At 38.5% G+C, this 20,654-nt stretch overlaps 1 pseudogene; it reads left to right on the top strand.

Moving 5' to 3' along the window:
* Nucleotides 1-12,041, top strand: part of LOC129669600 (eEF1A lysine and N-terminal methyltransferase-like) — an 86,120-nt pseudogene extending 74,079 nt beyond the window's left edge.
* The last annotated feature ends 8,613 nt before the right edge of the window (nt 12,042-20,654 follow it).

The raw sequence follows: 20,654 nt of genomic DNA, 5'->3' as shown, positions 1-20,654 counted from the left end.
TGTTCTTTTAAAATTTAATTTCTTTTGACTTTGTTTAATAAGATGGCTCATTTTATTACTTCCTAGCAGCACAAATACATTTTTTACACTCAAATAATTTAGAAATTCTGGAAATATTCTAGAGCATGCAAACAGATATTAGTCTATGCCAGTTTTTCATGTTGGCCTAAGCAAGCAGGCAAGCAAGCAAATTTTAAAAAGACAAATTTTAAAACAAGAAGATAATTATATGTTGATAAAGGACTGATTATGTAAAAACACAAGCTTGCAGATGATGTTTTCTCTTTGAAGGATAGTTTCTTTATTCTTGATAATCTCATAGATGAATACAATAAAATATGTTCATAATCCACCAGTTACTTTCTTCCTCCAACTCCTCTACGTTCTCCCAACATATCCAGCTCCCAACTTCTCTGTTTTCTCTACTATCAATAAACAGCTAAGTGCATCAGTGCTCCCAAGACCTGCAAATATCAAGCCAGCTAAAATTCTGGCATAAACAAGGAGACCTGACTCATACTGAAGATACGTACTCAGTTGACAGCTATTTTGGAGAGGGGAAGATCATTCTCTCCCTTTCTTTTTGTCTATGCTGCTTAACTTGGGATCAATTTTAGATGTATTTTGATGAAATATCATGATGTTTATTTGATTACTCTGACTGTGATCTCTACTCTGACATTGTGCTATAAAGGAGGAATGCCATGCCAGGCTGGGAAGCATAGGATGAATAAAGCATACTTGATTACAATCTTATCCATTTGTCCAGCTGGCTTCTCTGAATTTTTTCACAGTGCCTCTAATCATGTGGTGTTGTGATACCTGCACCACTGTTTTCCTGGTCTGTTAATGTTTCATTTAAAGTATGGAATATTGAAAACAAAATTAGCACAAAATTTACTGATAAAGTAAGAATTATAACATCAAAAATCCTATACAATTCCAATCATATTCTTTTAATCATCCAAATTTTTGATATATACATTTGGAAACACTCAAGGAAAATGGTTGCTAAGAAATTTCTTCTCTTTTTTTAGTTTTCATTTATCTTTTATTTTGGTTTATTTTTTAAACAAACTCAATAACACTACTTTATTTCAAATTCACTTTTTACCTATTTTATTTTTTCAATTTAATTAATAATTAATTACAATTTATTCAGTTTTTGATCCTCTCTGTATCCCTATCCCTTATTTCCTCCCATTCCTACCCACCCCCCTTTTCTCCCCTCATGCCATTTCCCTAGTCACCTGATAGGGGAGGACACGTTTATCTGACCCTAGCTTATTAGTTCTCATCAAAAACCAGACACACTAAATCTGTTAGAAGAAAAAGTAGGGAAGAACCTGGACTTCATCAGCACAGGAGACAACTTCCTGAACAGAATACCAACAGCACAGGCTTTAGATCAAGAATTAATAAATGCAACCCCATGGAACTGAAACTTCTGTAAAGCAAAGATTAATGTCATTAGAACAGAATGACAGCCTACAGACTGGGAAAAGATCTTCACCAACCCTACATTTGATAGAATATATAAATAACTGAAGAAATTAAACACCAACAAACCACATAATCCAATCAAAAAATGGGGTACAGATCTAAAGAGAGAATTCTCAGCCGAGAAATATCGAATAGCAGAGAAACACTTAAAGAAATGCTCAATATCCTTAGTCATTAGGGAAATGCAAATCAAAACAACCCTGAGAGTTCATTTCAACCTGTTAGAATGGCTAATATAAAAAAAAGCAAGGGATGATTCATGCTGGAGAGGTTGTGAAGAAGGAGAACCCTCCTCCATTGTTGGTGGGAATGTAACCTTGTACAACCACTTTGGAAATCAATCTGGCACTTCCTCAGAAAATTAGGAATAGTGCTACCTCAATATCCAGCTATACTACTCCTTGGCTTATACCCAAAAGATGCCCTACCATTCAGTAGGGGCATTTGCTCAACCGTGTTCATAGCAGCTGTATTTGTAATAACCAGATTCTGGAAACAACTTAGATGTCCCTCAATGGTATATTTACACAATGAAATACTATTCAGCAAGTATAAACAAGGAAACCATGAAATTCACAAGCAAGTGGAGGGAACTAGAAAAGATCATCCTGAGTGAGGTAACCCAGAAGCAGAAAGACACCTATGGTATATACTCACTTTTAAGTGAATATTCGCCATGTAATATAAGATAAATATAAGAAAATATAAGACAAACTAGAATCTATAGTCCTAAAGAAGCTAAATAACAAGCAGTACCTTAGAGAAGATGCTTAATCCTCATTCAGAAGAGCAAACAGGATAGACATCAGAAGTAGGAGAAAAAAAACTGTACAGAAGCCTTCCACAAAGGACCTCTGAAAGACTGTACCCACCAAGGTATCAAAGGAGATACTGAGACTCATAGCCAAACTTTGGGCAGAGTACCAGAAAACTTATGGAAGAAGACAGAGAGAGAAAGATCTAGAGGGGAAGGAACTCCACAAAATGAACAACAGAGCCAAAATAACTGGGCCTAGGGGAGCCTGCAGAGACCAATACTCCAACCAAGGACCATGCATGGAGAGGACCTAAACCCCCTGTTCAAAGAAAGACCATAGGCTGCTCACTTTCCAAGTGAGTTCCCTAGTAAGAGGTATAGGAGCTGTCTCTGGCATGAACTCAGTGGCACTCTCTTTGCTCACCTTTCCCCTGGGGGGTGCATCCTTGCCAGGCCACAGAGGAAGATGATTCACTTATTTTTTAAACTGTAAACTTTTCAGCTCCTCAATTAAAATAGTAGGGTATTAGTCAGTGTTCTCTAGAGTAACAGAACTTATAGAATAAGTATATATGTAATATATACTATATATATATAAACATTGTATGTGTAAGTATACATATGTATATATAAATGGCTCATAGGCTGTGGTACAGCTAACTCAACATTCCATCAGTTCTTCCGTTGCTGAGGCTGGATGTCTCAGCTGGTCTTCACTATACACCAGAATCTCAAAGAAATAGGTTCTAATGCTAATTAAGGAATAAACTTGCTGGTGAGATGAAGAACTAAAAGGCAGAGAAATAAAGAGAGACAGAGACACACAGAGAGAGACAGAGAAAGAGAAACAGAGACAGAGAGAGGAGACAGAGAAAGAGATTCTTTCATCTATGTCCTTTATGTATAGGCTTCTATCAGAATGTGTGGTCTGGATTTGGAGTTGGATCTTCCCTCCTCTGAAAAGGACTGGACTAGAGGTGGGTCTTCCCACTTCCAATGATTTAATTAAGAAAAAACAATCCCTTACAGCTGTGCCCAGTCATTTGCATGTTGGTTAATTTCAGATGTAGTTAAGTTGACAACCAAGAATAACCATCAAAAATAGTTTATATTTTGATAGATTTTTATACTCTTTCCATTCCTCCTTCATTCAAAATCGTTTACTATCTAGTGAAAAGTATCCCCCAAATTTTTCTTTAATATATTCTTGAACCAATAATTGAACAGCAGTAATAATAGAAGCTAACAGTAATCTGCTCTTTAATTCCTTGAGAATTCTAAAACATTTTTTTTTGTATGAGCATCATTCTGCATGCCATTGAGTTTGTGTCTATCTATAGGTCTATCATTTAATCTCACTGGAACATTACTGAGACTTAAAAAAGAATGAGTATAAACAGATATTCCATAAGTTTTCCCCCCCTGGAACTGACTTTTAAAAAATGGAATCTTTCCATCCACCTCTGAGATATGTAATTTAGGTCACTCTCAGTTTTACATGGAATGTACATCACTTTTCCTACACTTTGTGGATTGTTCTGCAGGTTCAAACAGGTTCTGTCAGTGGAATGGACATTGTTTGCTGTTATTCACATCAGAATCCGTTCATGTTAACCTAAGGTTCCTCATAAGATACTCTATTAAAAAGTGTTATTTTTAATTAAGGGATTTATTTAGAAGACAAATAAATATTAGTCTATGGAGCTATAGGTGCCATATTCTATAAATATTCACTATAGGAAAGAAATATTTTGGAGCATATTAGCAGACATGGTTAGTACTTTTGAAACTGAAACATGAGTGGTCATCTACAGAATTCAGAGTCTCGAACTGTGAAACTGAGTTGAGAAAAACTGTAACAAAATCACATGTATTAAGTAAGTTCAAAAGTTTGTGTTGGCCAGCATTCACACCCTATCAGCAGCCCAAGGGCTACAACTGGCAACATTCGGAAGTAATCTGTCATATCAGAGCATTATTTTAGTTAGTCCCACCTTTCTGCCTTGCCTTACACTCACTCAGGTTCTTTTGTTTGCTTGTTTTATTTTTACAGACCCAATACTGGCGAAAGATCATGGAATTTTGAGTGTACACATAACTCCAAAGTATGTGAAGAGGTGCAGTGCAGCCAATGTCTGCCATTTTTCCTCGCCCCCCAAACTCTTTCTATCCAAATAGAATGCAATTCATATAATGCCTATGAATTCATTCACTGAGAGAGGAAATGTGATGCTTTTCAAATATTTTGAGAAAAATTGTCAAAATAGATAGAATTCTCTTCCTTCTGTTTGCCTTCTTGTCTGCTTCTCTCTTTTGTTATGCCCTTCTCTTTCCTCTCCCTCCATCACTTCATCCCCAACCTTCTCTCTCCATTTCCTGTCTCTTTATTCCTGCCTTTCCCCCCTTTCCCTTCCTCTCCTCTTTACTTTGTCTCCAGCCATTTATCCATTTCTTCTTTTTCTTACTTTCCTCACCTTTTACTTTTATTATTATTATTATTATTTTTTTTTAATTCTTTGCTTTTCTCAGAATTTCCCTGAGGGAGAATATAACTCTGACTTTTTAATTTTTTTATGTTTTTCATAAATTCTGAAAAACTAGTTGCATTAACTATAAGTGGTTAATCCCAAGGTCCTGAAAAACTTGTCACACATTTATAATTGCCTTGATGTTTTGGACAATATTCTTACTTATTTATTACATTTCTAACCTAAATATGAAAACAGTTTAAAGTGTCACATGTACATGTGTGATTATTCTATAAATAATCCCTTTTCCTAATTAAGGAAAGTCTATTTATTTTGTTCTGAGTGTATGTGCACCTGTGCACGTGTGTGTGTGTGTGTGTGTGTGTGTGTGTGTTGTTGTGTAATGTAATGTGTAAAGGGCCACAGCTGATGTCAGGAGTCCTCTTGACTATCCATCATATTCATTAAGACATGGTCTCTAAATTGAACCCCAAACTATCTGACTGGCCTATTTGGTCTGGCAAGGGTGCTCTAGGGATTCTCAGATTTTATCTCTGAGTGCTATAATTATGGAAAAACCATCATGCTAATGTGGTTATTGGGATTCAAATACCAGTACTCAATATAAAAGAAAGTAATTGTCTATGAGGCAGTATTTCTAGACTGTGGAACAATTAATTGACTTACCATTTTTTTCTTCAGACTCTTTTCCTTTATGTATGATTTAAACACCATTGAATCATTTTCACACACCCACACGTATGTTTATATATTGACAGCTCATCTTTTTTTAGGTCCATTTAATGTTAATGTTTTTTTTTAAACCCATCTGCTAGTAGCAACACACTTGATACTCTTCCCTATGCACAAGAGCACTGCAGAACCCCAGGTTCTCCCGCAGCATGTATTTTCTCTCTAATATATTTGGCTATATCTTGATATATTTTGGATATTCCAGAAACAGGGCTTGTTAAGAGAACCCCAACATTTCCCGTTAATACACCTTTTATTAACAAAGCTATGAGCATTTTCTTTTTTCTAAATTGCTCATTTCATCATTTATTTATTTTTATTATTAGTTACATTTTATTAACTCTGTAGCCCAGCTTTATCCCGCTCCCTCATTCCCTTCCAAGTCCTCCTTCTCTCCTCTCTCCCTCTCTCCCTCATCTCCTCCCTGCCCCTTTCAAAGTCCCCTGATTGGGGAGGACTTCCTCCGTTTTCATCTGACCCTGTTTTATCAGGTATCTTCAGGACTGGCTACAAAGTCCTTCACTGAGGCCTAGCAGGAATGCTCCTTCCTTGGGGGGGGGGGGGAGGTCAAAGAGCCTGCTCACTTAGAAAAACAAATGGGATGGGCATTGGCCATAGGAGAAAATAAGTATCAGGACAGTTGCCTACTGCAGAGGGCCTCTGAAAGGCTTTACTTAGCAGTTTATCAAAGCAGATACTAAGACTCATAACCAAACTATTGGCAGAGTTCCAATCATATGAAAGAAGGGGGAGTTACTATGATGTGGAGAGGATAGGAGCTCCACAACAACCAAATATATCTGGGCACAGGAGTCTTTTCTGAGACTGACACTCCACCAAGGACCATGTATGGATATGGCCTGGAACCTCTGCTTGAATGTAGCCCGTGGTAGCTCAGTAACCAGTTGGTTTCCATAGTAAGGGGAACAGGGACTATTTCTGACAGGAACTCAATGGCAGGCTCTTTGACCTCCCCACCCCACCCCCACGGGAGGAGCAGTCCTGCTAGGCCATGGGGAAGGATTTTGCAGCCAGTCCTGATGATACTTGATAAAACAGGATCAGATGAAAGGGGAGGAGGTCCTCCCCAATCGGTGGACTTGGAAGGGGGCAGGGAGGAGATGGGGGAGGGAAGATGAGAATGGGAGGGAATGAGGGAGCTGGATACAGCTGGGATGCAGTTAATAAAATGTAACTAATAATAATAAAAAAATTAAAAAAGATAAAAAATTAGTTATCACATTCATAAATGTGTGTGGACATACATGTATAATCCTAAATGTAACTATCTCAGTCCACATAACGTTACCAGTGTGTATGTTTTCAGAGCTGATCCTTTAGCACTAGACAAACAACTGGTGTGCTTTTCTTTGAGGAAGACTACCTCTTTATGCTTCCAGGGATCCTCAGTTGCCTATACTTATTTATGTAGGCTTGAGGCTTCCTGGACTTTCTCCCACTTATTTTGACAACTTTGCTGTTGTCCTTATCCAGCTCATTTAGCCAGTCATATTGCTGAGACTTTGTGGGTGTAGCTTCTATCATCATTGGGAGATGCATCTTACAGCCAATTCCCTGAGCCTCTGGCTCTTAAAATTTTTTGTCTTGTACATCATTCATTTATCCTATGTCTTTTATATACTCACATGATCCTCAAATAAATTCTTATGATTAAAAAAAAATTTAAGTTCTTTTTGTAGCTCCAAAGGCAAGACATATTTTGGTCCATTCTGGTCTTAAGTTTCATTGCTTACTATTTGTTCCAATTGATTGTTAAGTTTTGATTTTGTTTTGAAATAAAGGATTCTACATATTGCCAAAGACTGACCCTGAGCTATGAGCCAGAGAAATATCTCAGACTGACCCTGAGCCACAGACAGAGAGTCCCTCCGACCAACCCTGGGCTGGGAGTCAAAGGATTCCTCCCTTAGAAAAATATTGAGTCAAGACTACAGGAATAGATTAGCGTAGAAAAGGTTTACTGAGGGAATTTGCAAGATAGTAGCCCTCAGACAGCTCCACTAACAGCCCCCCTTTGAGCTGGAGTCAATGCAAATTCCAGCTCACCTTCCCCCTCCCCCTTTCCCCCTTTTCCCTCCTTTATATTCTGTACCTTGGCTTTCAATAAACGACCTTGACAAGATTTAGCTTGGTCCCATTCTTCTTTCTCGCCCATTTTGCCTTTCAGGTAAGGGTCCCTCTGGAGTCCCACCCAATAACTAGTTCCGCAGGTGGGACAACATATAACTGTTAAATGTCCTTTTCCTGTCATCTGTAATTATTTACAGGTGAATCAAGACGTGATCCAAAAGAATGATAAAGAATTCCTTTTAAATGAATAGATTGAGATTCCTTGCCTAAACTACTAAGCTTCTCTTTGTGGAGTAGAATTGGGGCTTTTCATGTTCTGAGGCCACACACTTGGTCATTTTATTTCTTCCATGCCATCTCTACCAGTTGTCTCACAACACCCGCAAATTAATCAGGTATGTAACAAATTTCTCGTGGTGAGAAATCTTGTAAATCATGAAAAGTACTGTAAATCATCCTCCATGGTTCTTTATCCAATCTCTATCCATTCTCTAAACATTTTTTCTTACTTTACATTTATCCAAAATCAAAGTTTGTCTTTGCTTCAACATTCCTGACTCTCATTGCCTTTTTTTTCTTTATTAATTACACTTTATTCACTTTGTATCCCCCCCCATGGTTCCCTCTCTCCTCCCATCCCAGTCCCTCCCTTCCTCCACCCTCTGCATGCATGCCCCTCCCCAAGTCCACTGATAAGGGAAGACTTCTTTGCTTTCCTTCTGATCCTAGTCAATTAGGTCTCATCAGGAGTGGGTGCCTTGTCCTCTTCTGTGGCCTGGTAATACTGCTTCCCCCTCAGGAAGAGGTAATTAAAGAGCAGGCCAATCAGTTCATGTCAGAGACAGTGTCTGTTCCTATCACAAAGGAACCCATTTGCATACTGAACTGCCATGGGCTACATCTGTGCAGGGGTCTTAGGTTATGTCCATGTATAGTCCTTGGTTGGAGTATCAGTCTCAGGAAAGACCCCTGTGCTCAGATTTTTTGGTTCTGTTGCTGTCCTTATGGAGTTCCTGTCCTATCCAGATCTTACTGTTTCCCACTTCTTTCCTAAGATTCCCTGGACTCTGTCCAAAGGTTGCCCATAAGTCTCAGTATCTACATTGATAGTCTGCAGGGCAGAGCTATTCAGAGGTCCTCTGTGTCAGGCTCCTGACATGTTCCCTCTTTTCTCCTTCTGATGTCCAGCCTCTTTGCCTTTCTGGATAGGAACTGAGCATTTTAGCAAGAGTCCTCTCTCTTGATTAGTTTCTTTAGGTGTACAGATTTTATTAGGTTTATCCTATATTATATGTCTATATGAGTGAGTATATACTGTGCGCATCTCTCTGCTTCTAGGATAGCTCACTCAGGATGATATTTTCCAGATCCCACCATTTGCCTGCAAATTTCATGATTTCCTTTTTTTTTTTTTTTTTTTATTGCTGAGTAATAATCCATTGTGTAGATATACCACAATTGTGCATCCATTCCTCCACTGAGGGGCATCTGGGCTGTTTCCAGCTTCTGGCTATTACAAATAAGGCTGCTACACACATGGCTGAGCAAATGTCCTTATTGTGTACTTGAGCCTCTTTTGGATATATGCCTAAGAGTAGTATGGCTGGATCTTGAGGAAGCGCTATTTCTATTTGTCTGAGAAAGCGCCAGATTGCTTTACAGAGTGGTTGTACAAGTTTACATTCCCACCAGCAGTGGAGGAGGTTTCCCCTTTCTCCACAACCTCTCCAGCATGTGTTGTCTCTTGAGCTTTTGATCTTAGCCATTTTGATGGGTGTAAGGTGAAATCTTAGGGAAATTTTGATTTGCATTTTCCTGATGGCTAATGAGGTTGAGCATTTCTTTAAGTGTTTCTCTGCCATTCGATAATCATTGCCCTTTCTAAATTAAAAAAAAAAAAAAACCCTCTTGGTTAAGTCATGACACATCTTACATATCATATTGCAACAGCTTCTATCACCCCAACTTTAATAATCATTTTTCATGAGCACTCTAACAATTTAACATGATGCAGTTAGAAGGAATATAATGGTCCATTGTTTAAGAACCTTTGAAGTCTTCCCATCATATTATATCAAACAAAACATCACTGAAGTAGCCAATAAGATTCAATATCCTCTGACCCTTTATTGTACAACCTGGCCTTCATGCCAACTGACTAGCTTAACTTTCTAACTCTTTTACAACTGCATTGGCCATCAGATAGTTCTTTGATTTCAGGCATGTTGCATTTTTCTTTCTTTCTTTCTTTCTTTCCTTCTTTTTCCTTCCTTCCTTCCTTCCTTCCTTCCTTCCTTCCTTCCTTCCTTCCTTCCTTCCTTTCTTTCTTTCTTTCTTTCTTTCTTTCTTTCTTTCTTTCTTTCTTTTTGCAAATTAGTCTCACTAATCCTTAAGGCATCTATGTGCAGGATGGAGAGATTGATTGCATAGTGAGTGTTTGCTACACAAGCATGGAGACTTTGATTTAGATTCCCAGCATCCATATAAGAGCTGGATGAAGCACTCAGCATTTGTAACCTCATTGCTGGAGGTTTGACTAGTAAATATTGATAGGAAAATAGAGACATGTAAGCAGTTGAGTAGAGACATGTAGATCACTGGTCACCTTATCTATGCAAATCTATGAACTTCCGTTTTAGAAAAAGACACTACCACAAAAAGTAAGGTGGAGAGCCTACAAGATACACAAAGTTGACCTCTAGTGTTCACACACAAGCAAAGAAGCAAATAGCGATGTCTACATTTGCACACATGTTCATGTAACAGAGAGAGAGAGAGACAGGGAGGGAGGGAGAGAGGGAGAAAGTTCTCTAATCAAACCCACGTTGGCTGAGGTTGGCAGTGTCCTGCAGGTAGGCAGTTACTAACTCTGCATTTTCTTTGGTCAGTATCACATCTGGAAGAAAGAAATAGGTCACTTCACTCAGGAGGGTGGGTGGTGAGGGTGTACCACGTGATACCAAGTATACTGGTCCCAGTAACCGGTGCTCGAAACAGAGCCTCAGTTCTCCCAGCCTATCTTTGCTTTTGACAAGTTTAATCCAGTCCTTGGCTTTGCCCTTCAAATTCTTGAGCTCTGTATTTAGGAGCAAGAGATATCTTCATGGCTGACAAGCCTGGATTTGTTGGCTGAGGCCTTCCAGGAACAGCAGATCCAGCTGTGACCCTAGGCTGGGCTGGGGAGCACGTTTCTGTCTTATGCAATGGGGATCACAGGGAACCATGCAATACCCTCCAGGTGGTGGACAACCTCACTGTGAAACCATTGTAAGACAGTCATTTTGGTATTTTCATCATAACCCAGGACCATGAGACTGAGTGCCTCTTTGGCATGAAAGAAGGGTAGAAGCAGTTGGCAGTCAGCACAGGCTCCAGGAGTTTAGTAACAATGACTCTTCATTGAGGTCAACAGCATGATGACATGGAGAGTATTCAATAAGAGTCGTCAACCTGTGTCATCGAGCTGGCCCCAGCCCGGATCCCTCCCCAGCAGCAGGTGCTCTTTCTCTCTGTGGAGAGAGACATTGGGGCTCAGACTGTTTAGCACCAAGACCATAGTGCCTTGAGGGGTGACCACATTGTTGAGGATGTACAAGAGGAAGTAGCTCATCTTCTCAGCCACAGGAACTTGGTGCACTTGAAAACCAGGTTTCTGAAGGATATGTCTCGCAAAACCCAGAAGAAACAGAGAAAGGAAGAGAAGGAACAGAGACTTCCTGATACTTCCAAAGACTTCTTTTCTACCCCAGGGTTGATAAGCTTTATCCCTTTTGTGAACACCATAAAGCCGTGATGCCTGTCCTTGCTGTGCTCTGAACCCAGGGATGGTCGTAAAGACTCCCTTGGCATTATTGTGGTGGGCATAGGTGGGAGTAGCTCCCACTCTTCATTCCTGATCATTTCTCAAAGTCCTTTATCGATGCTGTTGAGACTTACCCCTCCGTGTTGGAAGTGGCCACCCAGGGTTTGACTTTTCATACAATGATGAGATGAAGGTTCCCATTACATATGGCATGGACTACATCCCCAGCCTGGCAGGAGAAGAAATGTTATCTGACTATGATGTGATAATGTTCAATATATGTTGATAATGTTTGGCAATAAAGACAAAACAAAGGGAATGAGTTTTCCTCCCCTAGCTATTATGGACCTACTGCAGAAGGTTGAAAGCATCCTGAATCATGAAGGTGTCTTTATTCTTAACCTCATGTGTCCTGAGTTGGAGTTAAAGGACTCTGTGCTGGCTAGACTCAAGCAGTCCCTCTCCTTCTTTCTTTTCTATGTATGGCAAAAAGAGGGAGAAGTAAGCAGAGATCTCGTTTTGGCAGTTGCACCCAGAGCAGAATCTTGCTACACTATAGCTACTGGAAATGGCCTAGGCTTTGGAGAAAATTTTCAGGCAGCCTGAGCAGGGTTGGAATGACATTTATACCCTGTCACATATGCTGAAGACTCTGACGATTGTGTGATCATTGGGTAGCTAGCCCACAAACTATTTCAGCTATCTGCACAAACTACCTTAAACCTCGGGGCTGCTGGAGACTGAATAGTGGTGCACAGTACTTTTAGACCTGTTTTTCTCAGTTGTTTACTTGGCTACATGCTTCCCACCTTTGGGGATAGGAGTTAGCACTGAAATGATTATTTAAAAAGTTTTTTGAAAGTCTTATGAGCAAAGAAGTGTAGAGTTGGTCATCTTGGCTTCTGGAGGCTGAGAAAAGACCAAGGGAAAGTATTACAGTTGAGTCACTACTGTGACTCTGAGGTATGGTGGATTTTCAGTGTCATGTGTTGAAAGCCTGGCTCTTCAGGCCATGTGACATCTTTGAATAATGGTGGAACTTTTAGGAGATGTTTGTAGAAGTAATCAAGGACACTAGTGTGCCTTTGAAGGGCTTTGGGACACTGACTTTTCTCTTTGCTTTTAGGTTGCTGTGAAGTGAAGAACTCATCTCAATATATCTTCCCTTTCATGATGTCCTTCTTTATCACAGGCCCAAAGATAATGGGCCCTTCATAGCCAGGGTTCGCAGAATAAGCCAAATAAGCCTTTTTCCTGAAAAAAAAAAAAAATCCTCTCTGTGTGTAAATGATATTACCATAATTATTTTATCTGTATGTATGCTGTGAGTATTCACACAAACACTTTCAGAAGGTATTCTTTATTTGTGAAACCTTTTCTGAATGGTTAATATAAGTTATGCTTCATTATTTTATTGTAGTTTAAGTTTCTACTTAGATTGTACCTACCATTGTAATCATATGCTAGGTTTGAAGAATTGATGATGGTCACCTCAACAGAACAACTACATTTATTATTAGTTAACCAGTAAGTCTAGTATATGGTACTTATTCTCTAAAAGCTGATTACGTGGGTAAACTTATACATAGACTATCTCAATATGAGATTACTTATGTGAACAATTAGAAATTTTTCCTTCCCTGGGTAAGATGACCAATCCTCACTCAGAAAGAAAAATAGGATGGACATTGAAAGAAGAAAAAAACATGCAAGAGGACAGGAGCTTACCACAAAGGGCCTCTGAAAAACTCTACCTAGCAGTGTATCAAAGCAGATGCTGAGATTCATAACCAAACATTGGGCAGAGTACAGGAAATCTTATAAAAGAAGGGGCAGATAGTAAGACCTGGAGAGGGCAGGAGCTCCACAAGGAGAACAACAGTACAAAAAATCTGGGCAAGTGGCCTTTTTTGAGACTGATACTCCAACCAAGGACTATTCATGGATATAACCTAGATTCCCTGCTCAGATGTAGCCCATGACAGCTCAGTATACAAGGGATTCCCTAGCAATGGGAACAGGGACTGTCTCTGACATGAACTAAGTGGCTGGCTCTTTGATCACCTCCCCCTGAGAGGGGAGCACAGGCCACAGAGGAGGACAATGCAGCCAGTCCTGATGAGACCTGATCAGTTAGGGTCAGATGGAAGGGGAGGAGGACCTCCCTTATCAGTTGGCTTGGAGAGGGGCTTGAGAGGAATGAGGGAGAAAGGCTGAGATTGGAAAGGAATGAGGGAGGAGGCCACAGCTGGGATACAAATTGAATAAGCTGTAATTAATATAAAAAAGAAAAAGAAATCTTTCCTTACCTTAGTTGGTTCTTATTATTTAATAAAGAAAAATTCTTTAGGGCATAAGAAACAACTGTTCTAACAAAGTTTTATTGCAAGCTATGGTTTTCTGAGTATTCTTTCAATACTTTATACTTTAGGGTACCAATAAAAGACGTAAAGTCATCAGAAATAATATGAAAATTTCTTAAGTAGTTAGAAAGCTTCACAGGTTTCTAAATCACAAATCATATTAGTGATGGTGTCAAAAATTCTAAAAATCCCCTCTGATTTGCTCAACTTTTCATAAGTATCTTTAATGCATAAAATTTCTTTCCTATAGTCTTTTTGGGACAATTACAGATAAGCTTAAGATTTACCTTAGACTGCTCTTGTCTAAGGTAAACATCATTGCATCTTGAAGTGAGAAGCAATCCAAAAATTGTTTCACTGAATGGTATTGCAGAAAAATTGGTTTGGGGAATTACAGACTTAAAAATATAAGAAGTTTGTTCTAATCTTTGCTATTTTTTCAACATCAAAACTTCTTTAGCATGGCATATCTTAAAATTAATATTCTTAAACTATGTTAAAATGAAAAAGATTAAAAGAAATAGTGAAATATTGACTATCTGTTAGAATAGAAATTATCATATAAACATTTTTTGAATGATTGTTGTAAATCATTCACAAAATGTTTCCCTCAAGTCATTTCAGTTTTTAAATTGCATTCTCCTGACTGAGGCGAGATGCTTTTAAAAATAAAGGTATGAGTACCATGTAAAGAGAAATACAATTTCTAGATGCTATTTCATCTGAAAAGAAGAGTAGGCATTATCTAAAATTATTTTAATCAAATGTAATATTTTGTTTTTCTGACTTTACTTTCCAAACTATTAAAAAAAATTTCTATATATTTATTTGATTTTGATTTGATATTGTTTTTCAATGCTTATAATATTTAATGAAATGGTATTAATCCTCTACTATATAGTTTAGAGATTCCCATATGTTAAAATATTTTACTACACTTCGTGAGGTCAGATTAACTTAGAAAATGAAAGGTATGTAGTCTGTATTATCATGAAATAGCATATATTATATTCAATAGATAACCTCTAAAGTCATAGAAATACTTATCATATGAATCTTGCGTTAAGAAATTTTTTAAAAACCTACTCTTATTCTTGGATTATTTTGTGTTAAGTTGTAAACTAGTGTTTAGAAATATCTTTATACCAATCTAATTGCTATAAATATTGGCATATGGATTTAAAAAAATCGTAGAAAGGATGGCCTGGGCAGCCTTCCTTTTGTTGCTATGGCGACATATCTAAGACAAACATCATAAGGCTCTAAGGTTTATTTTAGCATCAGGTTTCTGGCCTTGATAGCTTGTTCTTTAGTGAAGCAGAACATCATGGAAGAAGGCAGCACAATGCTTAGGAACATTAAAACACTGATGGAGAGAAGCAAAGTTGTATATTCTTCGTTAATTTGACTTCACATAAATGAAGTCAAATGTATTATTTTCCCTAACTGAATTTTAAAGCTTATTGAGGGTTAATGATTGCTTTAAAATTAGATTATTGTGATCTAATTGTAATGAGGCTATAGGAATGAGAATCCTGCTGGAAATAGCAAACTAAGAGTAAAACAAAACTAAAACATCAACACAAAAGAAAACAAATAAACAAACAAAATATAAAAACAAAAATCCCACAACTCCCCCCCCCAACACACACCAAACACTACAACACTACTTTCTGGAACTAGGAATCACAGTTAAATTTACATATGCATAGTTTTGATATTCATTTAATATTTTGTATCAGTTACAAAATTACACTACAAGGCAGAGACACTGAAAAGTTGTCTTTCCCTATGTTTACACAATAATTTTCTCTTAATGTAAACAACAGTCTGGGCCCAGAGCCAGATTATGGTCAGATTCTTTGATACCATGGAATGGTGTTCATTTAATATTTCAAATATCAAAGTGGGAAAGACAAAGAAATGCTAAAAGCCAATTTCAAATACCATCTTATCCTGTAATTTTCTTCTTCAAAAAATGTTATCAGCATTTTTTGGTGTTACCGAAAACAGTATCATCAAAATTTCTAATACCATTCTCTCTTGTAATTTTCTTCAAATTATAGGGAGGAAGAGAACTGATTTCTTGCTGCTATGGGTATCATGTAACCCTTCTCCTGATAATCAGATAAAGGAGAAAATTATTTACTTTTCCTTTAGCACAGATGAAGTGATGGCTACATTTGTTCTGCCAAGAGCATACTGCCACCGTATTTTTTTTTTTTTCATGGTGATTAAAAACTAGAATACACTGAGTTCATGTTGGAGACAGTCCCTGTTCCCCTTCCTAGAGAATCATTTTGGATACTGAGCTGCCACAGGCTACATCTGAGCAGGGGTTCTAGATTATACCCATGCATGGTCCTTGGTTGAGAATCAGTCTCAGAAAAGACCCTTGTGCCCAGATATATTTGGCCCGCGTGGAGCTCCTGTCCTCTCCAGATCTTACTAACTAACCCTTCTTTTATATGATTCCCTCCCCCTCACGAAGGAGCAGCCTTGCTAGGCCACAGAGGAGGACATTGCAGCCAGTCCTGGTGAGACCTGATAATCTAGGGTCAGGTGAAAGGGGAGGAGGACCTCCCCTGTCAGTGGACTTAGAGAGGGGCAGGGAAGAGATGAGGGAAGGAGGATGGGATTGGGAAGGAGTGATGGTGGGGTTTACAGCTGGGATACAAGGTAAATAAACTGTAATTAATATAAAAAATAAAAAGTAAAAAACAAAAATAAAACAAGCAAAAAAATTAGACTCTTATAACATTAGAGCTGCTCCAGTGCACCACAGGCCTCCTCAGGATAGAGGACAATGGGACTTTGGTTCCCACACAACTCACCTCCACTGGATTCTGATGCATCAACCAAAAACCATGCATAGACACAGCCCATAGATATGTCAGTCTCCATGTTGGTTCCCTATGAAGGAGAGAAGAGACAGTCTGACATGAACTAGGTTGCATGCTCCTTGATCACTTCTCTCTGGAGGGGTGACCTAGCCAGCCCACAGAGGAAGAGGATCCAGGCAGTCCAGATGGGACCTGGTCTCAGGTCCATGCTAGGCTCAAACAGTAGGGGAGGAGGACCTCCCCTATCTGTAGACTGGGGAAGTACCAACTATCGTTCATATACCAAAAGCATATAAAAATGGATTAAAGTCTTAAATAAACAGCTTTTAAACCATAAGACTCTTAGAAGAAATAAAGAAAACACTCTACAATATTCCAAGTGGTTAACACTAAACACAGATATATAAGAATAAAATAAATGGACTCAGTAGGTTATATGTTTATATAATTGCAAATATATGTAGTAATATTTATTAAAGAAGAAGAGGTCATGAATCCAAAAGGCAGGGACATAAAGGGAGTTGGAGGAAAAAGGAAGAGGAGGAAATGATGTAAATAGAGTATTCATGTATGAAATTCTCAGAAATTAAATAAATTACGAAACAGATATTTGGAATTATATTAAACCTCTTAGCTTTGACATAGCAAAGGAAACAAGGCAAAGAAATAGTATGGAGAATGGGAACAAAATTTGCAAACTACACATGTAAAAAGACACTAAACACCATAATATACAAGAAACCCAACTTGAAATAAATAATATTTGGATTTAAAAGAATTGACACAATCTCTAAATAGGAACCTCTTTAAAACATAGTAGTCAGTGGGTGTGACAAAAAAAGTGTTCAGGTTCACTCCATTACCAGAGAGTCATAAATGGAAACCACAGTGAAAAGCCATTGTGCTTCAGTTAAAATGGTCCTCAGAAAAAAGAAGATACGAGGTACAGTAATGATATTAAAAGTGGGGCTGTTTATACTGCTTTTGTGGATGTAAATTAGTGGGCTACTGCGGAAAATGGTATGGAGATTATTGCTTGTTTTGGTTTGTGTTTTTAAAGAGTACTGTATGATTCAGCAATTTCACTGCTGTAACTACACCCGAAAGATCTGAAATCATGATGAGAAGAGAGCTGCATTTCCATAGTCATTGTAAAACTATTCTCAGTGGGGAAAATACACAATCAGCCTAGGTGTCCATATGCATATGAATGATAAATTAGAGTACAAATTCACAATGGAGTGCTAGTCATCAACAATAAAAACACCGAAAGTCTGTCACTCATTGCAGCGTACAGAGATCTGAAGAGTAGCTTGAAAATGAAACAAATCAGGTCTAGAGATGTGAGTTCTCTCATGTGCATAGTTTAAACAACTGAGCTCATACAAATAGGAAGTAGAAACAAAGCTAGCAGAGGCTAGTGAAAGGGATGGCGAGCATGCAAACTGGCTAATGGGTTGATAGGAGAAATAAACTCTGGTGTGTCTTCCATAGACTCATAATAATCAATCATGTTATATTTTTTCAAAAGGCTCAGCAATCAATGAATATTTTAAAAGCTTTTGGGAATCTCTCTCCATAAAACAAGGGAGTATTTTTTAGTTTTTCCTGCTACAAAGAGAAGATTAAATCATTAAGTAGCGTATGCATTCATGAAACACAACACAATAAATATCCCAAACTTGTATGGCTATTTGTATAAAATTTAAAATTAATGAATAACTCTATTTGGGGGATCAAACATTCTGCTATATATTCTCATTTTAGTAATTAAAGAAAGTTTATGTTTGCAATGGTATTTATCAGCTGGTTTGGCAATTACTGAAACTCTAAAAAGTAGTTTTAGATGAAGGAAGTTATTTAGTATAACAGTTTTCAAAGCATATAATAATAATAATAATAGTAATAATAATAAATTATTCAGGTCAGGCAAGCATGTAAGCCAACTGCAAATCTTCCCCTGTTCTTCCTGAGCCTCCAAATCCAGTCCTCCAGTGTTATCCCCAGACCTATAGCAGACCACCTGCTGCAGCCTGCCTTCCTCTCTACCTCCATCTCTAAAGGATTAACTTAGACCTCCTCCAAGGGTCCTTCCCCTAATCACTGCTTTATCCAACCAACAACATCCCTTTAGAACACACAGGCCACTCTGGCCAGAGAAGCAAATAGCCTGATTGAAGATCTTTACCTTTCTCTTAATCGCCTCCAAAATCAATTTCCCAGTCTCACACTCCCCAACCTTTGCTGGAGCATACCACCTCTTGCTGCCTGCACCTCCTCTTTGCCCTCATCTTCAAGGGATCGTGCTTTCTCCCATTTTACTCCCTACTCATCTTGTTATACCAACCTCAAAATCCAGTAGGCATTCCCTGGGAACCCAGTAGTTAAGCCAGCCAGAGAAGCAAAGAGGGCAGTGAAAAAGGTAGGCAAGCTTCAGATCTTCACTCTCCCTCCATATGCAATGCCCAAGTCTCCCCTCCAGCTCTGTAACAAACAACATGTTGTGATTATTTTTTCTCATTTTCTGTCACCATTCTTTTTTTTTTTAATTTTAAAAGTATATATTTTTATAAATTACAGTTTATTCATTTTGTATCCCTGCTGTAGCCCCCTCCCTCATCCTCTCCCAATCCCATCCCCCTCCTTGATCTTCTCCCATACCCCTCCCCAAGTCCACTGATAGCAGAGGTCCTCCTCCCCTTCCATCTGACCCTAGCTTATCAGATCTCATAAGGACTGGCTGCATTGTTTTCCTCTGTGGCCCGGTAAGGCTGTTCCCCTCTCAGGGGAAGGTGATCAAAGAGTCAGCCACTGAGTTCCTGTCAGAGACAGTTCCTGTTCCCATTACTAGAGAACCCACCTGAAGACTGAGCTGCCATGGGCTACATCTGTGCAGGTTTTCTAGGTTATCTCCATGCATTGTCCTTGGTTGAAGTATCAGTCTCAGACCCCTGTGCCCAGAAATTTGTGATCTGTTGCTCTCCTTGTGGAGTTCCTGTCCCCTCCAGGACTTCCTATCTCTCTCCTCTTTCATAAGATTCCCTGCACTCTGGCCAGTGTTTGGCTATGAATCTCAGCATCTCCTTTGATACCTTGCTGGGTAAAGTCTTTCAGCAGTTCTCTGTGGTAGGCTCCTGTCCTGTTGCCTGTTTTCTCCCTCTTCTGGTGTCCATCCTCTTTGCCTTTCTTTATGAGGATTGATCATCTTACCCAGGATCTTCCTTCTTGCTTACCTTCTTTAGGTGTTTAGATGTTAGTATGTTTATCCTATATCATATGTCTAATATCCACTAATAGGTGAGTATATACCACATGTGTCTTTCTGCTTCTGGGATAACTCACTCAGGATGATCTTTTCTAGTTCCCACCATTTGTCTACAAATTTCATGATTTCCTTGTTTTTAATTATTAAGTAGTATTCTATTTGTGTACATGTATCACAATTTGCTCAGCAGTTAAGAGCACTATCTGCCACCATTCTTAAAGGACTAAGAAGATCCTGGTGGACTAGCCTGTTTTGCTCTGTCTTTTGGCCCCCTTCAAGACCTCCTCCTAGCCTATCACCTCCCTAAGTGACAACTCCCAATACCTAGGAATATATTTTACCCAAAACCTCAGTAGCCATACCTCTCAGGATCCCAGAAGAACTCCCTACCAAGCAGTGCAGTCACCATACTCTATTACAACAACAGAAACCAAGGGAAAAAAAAAAAAACAAAACTTATGCAACAAGGACCAAACCAGATATCAGCACCTAGAATTACAATCTTTCAAAACCCAGATTCCTAAATGCCAGGATACCTTAACATCAAGGATAGATATCACCTCGGGATAAAGGAATAGTAGAAGATATTCTAAACAAATGGACCTAAGAAGCAATCAGAGGAAGTCCTTTTAATATGTAACAAAACAGACTTCAAACCCAGTCAAATCAAAAGACATATGGGAGTATATTACATACTCATCAAAAGAAAAATTCCATCAACAGGCATTCCAATTCTTTCTTTCTTTCTTTCTTTCTTTCTTTCTTTCTTTCTTTCTTTCTTTCTTTCTTTCTTTCTTTCTTTCTTTCTT

This window comes from Psammomys obesus, unplaced genomic scaffold, assembly GCF_907164565.1.
Source record: "Psammomys obesus unplaced genomic scaffold, mPsaObe1.curated_primary_1811, whole genome shotgun sequence".
Classification (NCBI taxonomy): Eukaryota; Metazoa; Chordata; class Mammalia; order Rodentia; family Muridae; genus Psammomys; species Psammomys obesus.
This window is presented reverse-complemented; position numbering and strand designations above follow the sequence as displayed.